This window comes from Desmodus rotundus, chromosome 6 (genome assembly GCF_022682495.2).
Source record: "Desmodus rotundus isolate HL8 chromosome 6, HLdesRot8A.1, whole genome shotgun sequence".
NCBI lineage: Eukaryota > Metazoa > Chordata > Mammalia > Chiroptera > Phyllostomidae > Desmodus > Desmodus rotundus.
In genome coordinates, this window is record NC_071392.1 from 66,412,773 (window position 1) to 66,424,390 (window position 11,618).

The 11,618-nt window shown below is 37.3% G+C and overlaps 1 pseudogene; it reads right to left on the reverse strand.

Annotated features, from left to right (window-relative positions):
* Positions 1 to 8,627, reverse strand: part of LOC112300482 (E3 ubiquitin-protein ligase ZNF598 pseudogene) — a 28,553-nt pseudogene extending 19,926 nt beyond the window's left edge.
* Positions 8,628 to 11,618: the final 2,991 nt, after the last annotated feature.

Sequence of the window (11,618 nt, forward strand, 5' to 3'; positions counted from 1 at the left end):
TGTATGCCAAAAATTTGAAAACCTAGGTGAAATGGACACATTTCTAGAAAAATATAATATTCCAAAATTGAATGAAGAAGAAGCAGAAAGCACAAACAAACAAGTAACAGCAACAAAATTAAAGCAGTAATCAAAAAACTCCCAAAACACAAAAGCCTTGGACCAGATGGCTTCACAGGCAATTATACAAAGCATTTAAGGAAGAGCTAACCCCTACCCTTCACAGACTATTCAAAAACATCCAAACTGATGGAAGACTCCCAAGCTGGTTTTATGAAGCCAGCATCATCCTAATCCCAAAACCAGATAAAGACACAACGAAGAAAGAAAACTTCAGGCCAATATCGCTGATGAACATAGACGCTAAAATTCTCAACAAAATATTGGCAAACCGCATCCAGGAATACATTGAAAAATCCTACACCCTGACCTAGTGGGATTCATCCCAGGGATGCAAGGATGGAACCATATTCGCAAGTCAATAAACATAATACATTACATCAACAACAGCAAAGACAAAAATCACATGATCGTATCAATAGATGTGGGAAAAGCATTTGATAAGGTAAAGCACCCATTTCTGATAAAAACACTCAGCAAAGTGGGAATAGAGGGAGCATTCCTCAACATCATAAAGGCCATATATGAGAGACCTACAGCCAATATCATAGTCAATGGACAAAAACTTAGAGCTTTCCCACTAAGATCAGGAACAAGACAAGGATGCCCTCTCTCACCACTCCTATTCAACATAGTATTGGAAGTCCTAGCCACAGCAATCAGACAAGAAAAAGCAATAAAAGGCATCCAAATTGGAAAGGAGGAAATGAAACTGTCACTGTTTGCAGATGACATAATAGAGTACATGGAAAATCCTATACTCCACCAAAAAACTACTCGACCTAATAAATGAATTTGGCAAAACAGCTGAATACAAAGTCAATACTCAGAAAACAAAGGCATTCCTGTATACCAACAATGAAAATACAGAATCAGAAATCAGGAAAAAAATCCCATTTGATATAGCAACAGGAAAAATAAAGTACCTAAGAATAAACCTAACCAAGGAGGTAAAAGACCTGTACTCAGAAAACTACACAACACTGAAGAAAGAAATTAAGGAAGACACAAACAAATGAAGCATGTACCATGGTCATGGATGGGAAGAATTAACATCATCAAAAGGGCCTTACTACCCAAAGCAATTTATAGATTCAATGCAATCCCTATTAGAGTACCCATAACACATTTCACAGATATAGAACAAACATTTCAGAAATTCATATGGAACCATGAATGACCCCGAATAACTGCAGCAATTTTGAGAAAGAAGAACAAAGGAAGAGGGATCACAATACCTGATATCCAACTGTATTACAAGGCCAATGTAATCAAAACAGCCTGGTAGTAGCATAAAAACAGGCACATAGACCAATGGAACAGAACAGAGAGCCCAGAAATAAACCCAAATGTCTATGGTCAATTACTAGTTGACAAAGTGGGCAGAAGAATAAAATGGTGTACAAACAGCCTCTTCAACAGATGGTCTTGGGAGATCTGCACAGCTACATGCAAATAATGAAACTCGATCAGCAACTTGCACCATACATAAAAATAAACTCAAGATGGATAAAAGACTTAAATAGAAGTCATGACAAAACAAAAGTCATAGAAGAAAACATTGGCAGGAAAATCTCAGACATTTCACACAGCAATATTTTCACTGATATTTACCCTAGAGCAAAGGACATAAAGGAAAGAATAAACAAATGGTACCTCATCAAATTAAAAAGCTTCTGCAAGGCTAAAGAAAACAGCATTAAAATGAAAAGAGAACCAACAGTATGGGAAAACAGATTTTCCAATGATACCTCAGACAAGGGCCTGATCTCCAAAATATATAAAGAACTCACATGAGTGAACTCCAGGAAGACAAATAACCCAATTAAAAAATGGGCAAAGGTCTTTAACAGACACATCTCCAAGGAAGACATACAGAGGGCCCAGAGACGTATGAAAAGATGCTCAGCCTCACTAGCCATCAGAGAGATGCAAATTAAAACCACAATTAGGTATCATCTCACACCAGTCAGAGTGGCCAACATAAACAAATCAACAAACAAATATTGGAGAGGATGTGGAGAAAAGGGAACCCTAGTGCACTGTTGGTGGGAATGCAGACTGGTCGGCCACTGTGGAAAACAGTATGGAATTTCCTCAGAAAACTAAAAATGGAACTGCCCTTTCACACAGCAATTCTGCTGCTGGAATTATATCCTAAGGACCTTGAAACACCAATCCAAAAGAACCTATGCACCCCATTGTTCATAGCATCACAATTTACAATAGCCAAGTGCTGGAAACAACCTAAGTGCTCATCAGCAAACAAGTGGAACCCAAAACTATGGTATATGTACAGAATGGAATTCTTCTCAGCAGAGAGAAAGAAGGAGCTTGTACCTTTTGCAACAGCATGGATGGAACTGGAGAGCATTATGCTAAGTGAAATAAGCCAGACAGTGAGGGACAAATACCATATGATCTCAGCTTTTACTGGAACATAATAAATAGAAGAAAAAAGGAAACAAAATATAACCAGAGACATTGAAGTTAAGAACAATCTAACAATGGTCAGGGGGGAGTGGGGAGGGGACAGTGAGGAGAGGGGATTACAGGAACTACTATAAAGGACACATGGACAAAATCAAGGGTGAGGGTGGAGGTCGGGGAGGGAGGGGGTTCAGCTGGGGTGGGGTGGAGGGATGGGGAGAAAAAGCACACAACTGTAATTGAATAACAATAAAAATTAAAATTAAAAAGCAATCGAGGAAAAAATGGAAAAGGCAAAAAAATGAGGGATTCTAGAAAGGGTTAAAATGACATTCATTTGTCAAAAATATACATCTTTTTTGTTAAGGAAACCAATAGTCTTAGGAAATTTGATTTGAGCAATATCTATCAAGTTGATTTGGTTAAGCCTGGCCAACATTTTTACACAATGACTGAAAAAATATTAAGTCCTTGCTTAATAACATAAACTAAAATTCTTAATCTGGGGTATCAGGAAATAAAAAATATATCTAATTTTTATAGTTTATTTGCTTTATATATTCAAGAACCATAGTAAATATTTATAGAAAATGTAATAAAACAAGTTCCTAGGTATAGACATGGATGCTAACTGAAGATTCTGAAACACTATGGTGTGTGTGAGCACATGTGTGTATAAAAAGAGATGAAAGGACACTTGGTGTCCTACTAGTAGACCAACCTGTTCTTGTATAACAGTATAAAACACTTCATATTGTAGCACTCAACACTTAAAAAGGTAGATCCTTGTTTTCCCTCTTCTCACTCTCCCTAAACCCATTTTACTCAAATGGCAAATCAAACACCAAGGTCAATAGATTATAAGAAAAATGTATTTATTTCTTCTCAGTACTGTTTTGTAATTCAGATTTTAATACTTCTCTTTGTTTTAGGAGAGGTAAGGAGACTCCAACTTTTAATGATAATTTCATTATTCCTGAAGTCAATAGGAGGTATTTGTTAAATACAGTTGGGTGCTTTCAGAAAGTTTTAACATCTTTTATACCCAAAGTTTATCTAGTACCTTCAATTTTTCTTTGTTTTTATTGTTGTTCACTTACAGTTGTCTCCATTTTCCTCCCTCCACTCCCCCAACCCCAGCCAAATTTCCTCCCTGCCTTGTTTCTCCATCTGTACTTTATAGCAGTTGCTGAAAACCCTTTCTCCCATTATCCCCTCCCACCTCCCCTCTGGTCACTGACAGAATGTTCTTACTTTCAGTGTCTCTGGTTATTTCTTGCTTGCTTTTTCCTTTTGTTGATTATGTTCCAGTTAAAGGTGAGATCATATGGTATTTGTCTTTCACCACATGGCTTATTTCACCTAGCATAATGCTCTCCACTTCCATCCATGCTGTTGCAAAGGGTAGGAGCTCCTTATTTCTCTCTGCTGTGTAAAATTCCATTGTGTGAATGTGCCATAGTTTTTTGATCCACTAATTTACAGATGAACACTTAGGTTGCTTTCAGTACTTGGCTATTGTAAATTGTGCTGCTATGAACATTGGGGTTCACAAGTTCTTTTGGAATCATGTTTCAGTGTTCTTAGGTTAGAGTCCCACAGAGAAATTGCTGGGTCAAAAGCAGTCCCACTTTCAGTTTTCTGTGGAAATTCCATACTGTTTTCCACAGTGGCTGCACCAATCTGCATTCCCACCAACAGTGCAATAGGATAACCTTTTCTCCACATCCTCTCCAACACTTGTTTGTTGATTTGTTTATGATGGCCTTCTGACCTGTGTAAAGTGGTATCTAATTGCGGTTTTAATTTGCATCTCTCCGATGGCTGGTGATCGCATCTCTCTGAGGCTGAACAACTTTTCATATGTCTGTAGGCCCTCTGTGTGTCCTCCTTGGAGAAGTGTCTATTCAAGACTTTTGCCCATTTTGTAATTAGGTGTTTGTCTTCCAAGTGTGGAGTCATGTGCGTTCTTTATATATTTTGGAAATCAATCCCTTTTCGGAGATATCAGTGGCAAATATGTTTTCCCATACTGTTGGTTCTCTTTGTATTTTAATGCTGTTATCTTTATCCATACAGAAGCTTTTTAATTTGATGAGGTCCCATTTGTTTATTCTTTCCTTTATGTCCTTTGCTCTAGGGGAAATATCAGTGAAAATATTGCTGTGTGAAATATCTGAGATTTTCCTGCCAATGTTTTCTTCTATGACTTTTGTTTTGTCATGACTTCTATTTAAGTCTTTTATCCACCTTGAATTTATTTTTCTGTATGGTGTAAGTTGGTGATGGAGTTTCATTTTTTTGCACATAGCTGTCCAGATCTCCCAAGACCATCTGTTGAAGAGGCTATTTTTACTCCATTTTATGTTTCTGCCCCCTTTGTCAACTAGTAATTGACCATAGACATTTGGGTTTATTTCTGGGCTCTCTGTTCTGTTCCATTGGTCTATGTGCCTGTTTTTATGCTACTACCAGGCTGTTTTGATTACATTGGCCTTGTAATACAGTTGGATATCAGGTATTGTGATCCCTCTTGCTTTGTTCTTCTTTCTCAAAATTGCTGCAGCTGTTCGGGATCGTTCATGGTTCCATATAAATTTCTGAAATGTTTGTTCTATATCTGTGAAATGTGTTATGGGTACTGTAATAGGGATTGCATTGGAACTATAAATTGCTTTGGGTATTAAGTCCATTTTGATGATGTTAGTTCTTCACATCCATGACCATGGTACATGCTTCCATTTCTTTTTGTTTTCCTTAAGCTCTTTTTTCAGTGTTGTGTAGTTTTCTGAGTAATGGTCTGTTACATTCTTCTTTATATTTATTCCTAGATACTTTGTTTTTCTTGTTGCTATATCAAATGGGAATTTTTCCTGATTTCTGTTTCTGATATTTCATTGTTGTACAAAAGTGCCTTTGTTTTCTGAGTATTGACTTTGTATCCAGCTGCTTTGCAAAATTCACTTATTAGGTCAACCAGTTTTCTCTTGGAATCTATAAGATATTCTGTGTACACTATCATGTCATCTGTAAACAATGACAGTTTCATTTCCTTCTTTCCAATTTGGATGCCTTTTATTTCTTTTTATTGTCTGATTGCTTTGGCTAAAACTTCCAATTCTATGTTGAATAGGAGTGGTGAAACCAGACATACTGTCTTGTTCCTGAAATTAGTGGGAAAAATTTTAGTTTTTGCCCATTGAGTATGATGTTGGCTGTAGGTCTCTCATATATGGTTTTAACATGTTGAGGAATGCTCCCTCATTTCCCACTTTTGAGTGTTTTTATAACAAATGGGTACTGTACATTATCAAATGCTTTTTCTGCATCAATGATATGTGCTTGTGATATTTGTATTTGCTTTTGTGTATGTGATATATTTATTGATTTGAGAATATTGTGCCATCCTTGCATCCCTGGGATGAATTCCACTTGATCATTGTGTATGATCTTTTTAATGTATTGCTGGATGTGGTTTGCCAATATTTTGTTGAGAATTTTAGTGTCTATGTTCATCAGCGATATTGGCCTGAAGTTTTCTTTCTTTGTTGTTTCTTTATCTGGTTTTGGCATGAGGATGAGTTGGGCTTCATAAAATGCGTTTGGGAATCTTCCACCTTCTTCAATTTATGGAATAGTTTGTGAAGGACAGAGGTTAGATCTTCCTTAAATGTTTTGTATAATTGTCCTGGGAAACCATCTGTGCCAGGGTTTTTGTGTGTTAGAAGCTTTCTGTTTACTGCCTCAGTTTTGTCTGTTGTTATTGGTGTGTTCAGGCTTTATGTATCTTCTTCATTCAGCTTTGGAAGATTGTATTTTTATAAAAATTTGTCCATTTTACCTAGGTTTCCAAATTTCTTGGCATATATTTCCTCATAGTAATTTCTTAGGATCTTTTGTAGTTCTGTGGTATCAGTTGTAATGTTTCCTCTATCATTTATGATTTTATTTATTTAGGTCCTCTCTCTTTTTTCTTGATGAGCCTGCTTAAAGGCTTGTCAATTTTGTTTATCTTTTCCATGAACCAGCTCCTGGATTTATTGTTCCTTAGAATTGTGCTTTAATTCTCTATGTCGTTTAATTCTTCTCTGATCTTGGTTATTTCCTTCCTTCTACTTGCTCTGGGCTGTCTTTGTTGTTGTTCCTCGAGTTCTTGTAGGTATAGGGTTAGGTGAGATGTTTATATCTTTTTTTGGTAGGCCTGTATAACTATGAATTTCCCTCTCAGAACTGTTCTCCCTGTGTCCCATAAATTTTTGGCTAGTGTGTGTTCATTTTCCTTTGTTTCCATGAATTTTTTGATTTCCTCCTTGATCTAATTCTTAACCCATTCATTGTTTAATAGCATGCTATTCAATCTCCATGGGTTTGAGTGTTTGGGGCATTTTCCCTTGAGGTTTGTTTCTAGTTGCAGTCACTTGTGTTCAGAGAAAAGGTTTGATGTGGTTTCAATTTTCTTGAATGTGTTAAATCTTGTTTTGTGTCTTATCATGTGGTCTATCTTTGAAATGTTCCATGTGCATTTGAAAAGAATCTGTTTTTTGCTTCTTTGGGATGAAAGGCTCTATATATATATATCAGTTAAGTCCATTTGATCTAGGACTTTGTTCAATGCCACAATATCTTTAGTGATATTTTGTTTAAAAGATATATCCATATTTGACAGTGGAGTGTTAACATCCCCTATTATAATTGTTTTGTTGTCAATATCTTTCTTGAAGTCCTCCAAGATTTTATTTATGTATATGGGTGCTCCTATGTTCGGTGCATATATATTTATACTGTTCATGTCTTCTTGATGGACTATTCTTTTGAGTATTATCAAGTACCTTCTGGGTTTCTTCTTGTGGCTCTTTTTTTGAAGACTATTTTATCTCCTATGAGTATTGCTACCTGGCTTTCTTTTCCCGTCCATTTGCTTGGAAAATTTGTTTCCAGCCCTTCACTATCAGTCTGTGTAGGTCTGTTTTTCTGAGGTAAATCTCTTGTAGGCAGCATATGTGTGGGTCATGCTTTCTTATCTATTCAGCTATTCTTTGTCTTTTGAATGGAGTATTTAATCCATTTACATTTAAGGTTATTATTGATAGGTAAATATTCATTGTCATTTTACTCCCTTTGTACCTTTGTTCCTTTATCTCTCACTGTTTTTCTTGTTCTTGTAAAAGCAGTCCCTATAATGTCTATTGCAGAGCAAATGAGGAGGAGGTATAATCCTTGAGGCTCCTTTTCTCAAGGAAGCTCATTATTTGCCCTTCCATTTTAATTGAGAGCCTTGCTGGATAGAGTAGTCTCAGGTGCAGTCCCTTTGTTTTCATTACTTGGAATATTTCTTGTCATTCCCTTCTGGCTTGGACAGTTTGCATTGAGAAGTCAGCTTCTAGTCTTATTGGGGCTCCCAGGTATGTTCCATCATGTTTCTCCCTTGCTGCCTTTAAGATTCTCTCTTTGTGTTAGAATTTTGCCATTTTAATTATAATGTGGTTTGAAGTGGGCCTCTTTGGGTTCTTCTTGATTGGGATTCTCTGTGAGTCCTGGATTTGTGTGACTTTTTCTCTCATCAAATTAGGAAAGTTTTCCATCATTACTTTTTCAAACAGGTTTTCTATCCCTTGCTCTTCTTCTCCTTCTGGTATCCCTGTTATACGGATATTATTATGTTTCATGTTGTCCTGGATTTCCCTTAACACCGTTTCATTCTTTCTGAGTCTCTTTTCCTTTTCTTGCTCTTTCTGGGTGTTTTTTCCTACTTTGTCCTCCAGCTCGTTTATCTGATCCTCTGCTTCATCTAGCCTGCTTTCAATTTCTTCTACTGAGTTCTTCAGCTCAAAAATGGCATTCTTCATTTCCTCTTGGCACTTGTTCATACTTTCTATTTCCTTTTCCAGGCTGATATAGTTTTCAGTGTATTCACTGTAGTTTCCCTGTAGTTTTTGGTAATTCTCTGTGAGCTCATTGAGCTTCCTTATGAATATTGCTTTGAGTTCAATATCTGATAGTTGCCTTGCCTCTATTAGCATTCTTTCTGAGGCTTCCTCCTTTCTTTTCATTTGGGGATTATTTCTTTGTCTTCCCATTGTTTCTGGGAGTCTTCTTGTTAGCCTCTGCTTCTTAAAATGATCTGTTCTGACTCCCTGAGTTTATGGTGTGAACTTGTATGGTAGAATACCTGTGAGATTCAATGGTGCAGTCTCCTTGGTCTCCTGTACTTGCTGGTCTTGAGCTGTCATTTATGTTGGGTCTCTGTATGTCTTTGGGTTTTGATTTTTGTTGGGACTTTCTTTGGTGTGTCTTTCCCTCCAGCTTGTTAACTAAGTATCACTCCTTTCACCAAGTCTTGTATTCTGTTGTGCAGGTGCAGACAGGTTGTGTTGAATCTGGTTATTCTGTCTGTATGTGGTTTGGAGGCTTCCCTCTTGCTATTATCTAGTTGTTTGTTCTGGATAATTTCTCCACCATTTGGCTGTATTTCCACATTGGTCCTGGGTGGAGGTTAGTGTGGCTTCCACTCCCTCCTTCACCTTCTTCTGTTGTTATCTGTTGGTTCCTTTGTTGGTGGGCTTCCTCTTCTAACAGGTATACTGGTGTTCACAGCTCCCACCTACTCTTTTCTGTGATCAGTTGGAGTGGAAGGTAAAATCGATTAAGACAGAGGGTGTGTATGCTATGGTATTTAATGTACCGACCTATAGAGAAAGGATTGGAGATCCATTGTATGTGTATAGTGTTAACCATTATATTTCACCCAAATAGCCACTTTTTACAAAAGGTGGAAAAAAGATAAGACTATTGTTAGAGAGGGGAAGGATTATGAGTTGGATCTAGAAAGCAGTGAGCTTGTGGGAGGTCAGATTATGAGATAAAGTGAGAGTAAAGGTTAGAAAATGGGTGTAATGTGTGAGAGAATAGAGTTAACCACAATAGTAATACAGTTCTGGAAACAGTGAAGTGAGCTAGCATCGGGAGGGGTGCTGTGTAGTGTTTACAATTGTATGGAACAGCAATTATTTTTTTGTTTTGTTTTTGTTTTGTTTTTTTGTTATATTTATTGATTATGCTATTACAGTTGTCCCATTTGCGCCCCTTCACTCAACTCCATCCTGCCCACCCCCTCCCTCCCACATTCCCCCCCTATAGTTCATGTCCACGGGTCATACTTATAAATTCTTTGGCTCCCACATTTCCGACACTATTCCTACCCTCCCCCTGTCTATTTTCCACCTATCATTTATGCTATTTATTCTCTGTACCTTTCCCCCCTCTCTCCCCCTCCCAATCCCCTATTGATAACCCTCCATGTGATCTCCATTTCTGTGATTCTGTTTCTGTTCTAGTTGTTTGCTTAATTTTCTTTTGTTTTGGTTTCAGGTGTGTTTGTTAATAACTGTGAGTTTGCTGTCATTTTTTTTCTGTAGAAATAGTATATGTTTATTAGAATTATTTGTTTCTTGAATGCTCAACTAATTTTATTATAAAACCATTTTTTCTGAACAACTTTTTTAAAAACATATTTATTGATTATGCTATTACAGTTGTCCCATTTCCCTCCCCCTCACTCCACTCCATCCTGCCCACCCCCTCCCTCCCACATTCCCCCCCTATAGTTCATGTCCACGGGTCATACTTACAAGTTCTTTGGCTTCTACATTTCCTACACTATTCTTACCCTCCCCCTGTCTATTTTCCACCTATCATCTATGCTATTTATTCTCTGTCCCTTTCCCCCCCTCTCCCCTTCCCAATCCCCTATTGACAACCCTCCATGTGATCTCCATCTCTATGGTTCTGTTCCTGTTCTAGTTGTTTGCCTAGTTTGCTGTTGTTTTTGTTTTTGGTGTGGTCATTAATAACTGTGAGTTTGCTGTCATTTTTACCGTTCATATTTTTTATCTTCTTTTTCTTAGGTAAGTCCCTTTACCATTTCATATAATAAGGGCTTGGTGATGATGAACGTCTTTAACTTAACCTTATCTGAAAAGCACTTTATCTGCCCTTCCATTCTAAATGATAGCTTTGCTGGATACAGTAATCTTGGATGTAGGTCCTTGCTTTTCATGACTTGGAATACTTCTTGCCAGCCCCTTCTTGCCTATAAGGTCTCTTTGGAGAAATCAGCTGACAGTCTTATGGGAAGTCCTTTGTAGGTGACTGTCTCCTTTTCTCTTGCTGCTTTTAAGATTCTCTCCTTATCTTTAAGTTTGGGTAATGTAATTATGATGTGCCTTGGTGTGTTCCTCCTTGGGTCCAGCTTCTTTGGGACTCTCTGAGCTTCCTGGACTTCCTGGAAGTCTATTTCCTTGGCCAAATCGGGGAAGTTCTCCTTCGTTATTTGTTCAAATAAGTTTTCAACTTTTTGTTCTTCCTCTTCTCCTCCTGGCACCCCTATAATTCGGATATTGGAATGTTTCCAGATGTCCTGGAGGTTCCTAAGCCTCTCCTCATGTTTCTGAATTCTTGTTTCTTCATTCTTTTCTAGTTGGATGTTTCTTTCTTCCTTGTGGTCCACAGTGTTGATATGAGTCCCCATTTCCTTCACATCACTATTGGTTCCCTGTACATTTTCCTTTGTTTCTCTTAGCATAGGCTTCATTTTTTCATCTGGTTTTCGAACAAATTCAACCAATTCTGTGAGCGTCTTGATAACCAGTTTTTTGAACTGTGCATCGGATAGGTTGGCTATCTCTTCCTCTCTTAGTTGTACTTTTCTGGAGCTTTGAAGTAGTACAGCAATTATTTACAATAGTAATGGAGCAACAAGCATATGACAGAATCTATGTGATCTGGGTAACAAGAAAAAGAAGTACATGACCTAGAGTAGTGTGCTATTGGAACACAAGTAAAGTGAAAGACAGAAAATAAAAAATACACTATGGAAGAGAGAACAAGGGAAACCAGTCAAACAATTCAATTTAACAAACAAAGCAATGAAAACTAAACAGAAAGAAGAGAAATAAAAAAATACTAATAAAAATGTAAGAGTAATGAAAAATCATAATACAAATACACAATAACTGAGTCTCTGGAATAGCAAAGTGAAAATTGTGTCACTGTCTCAGTTGTTGCGATGA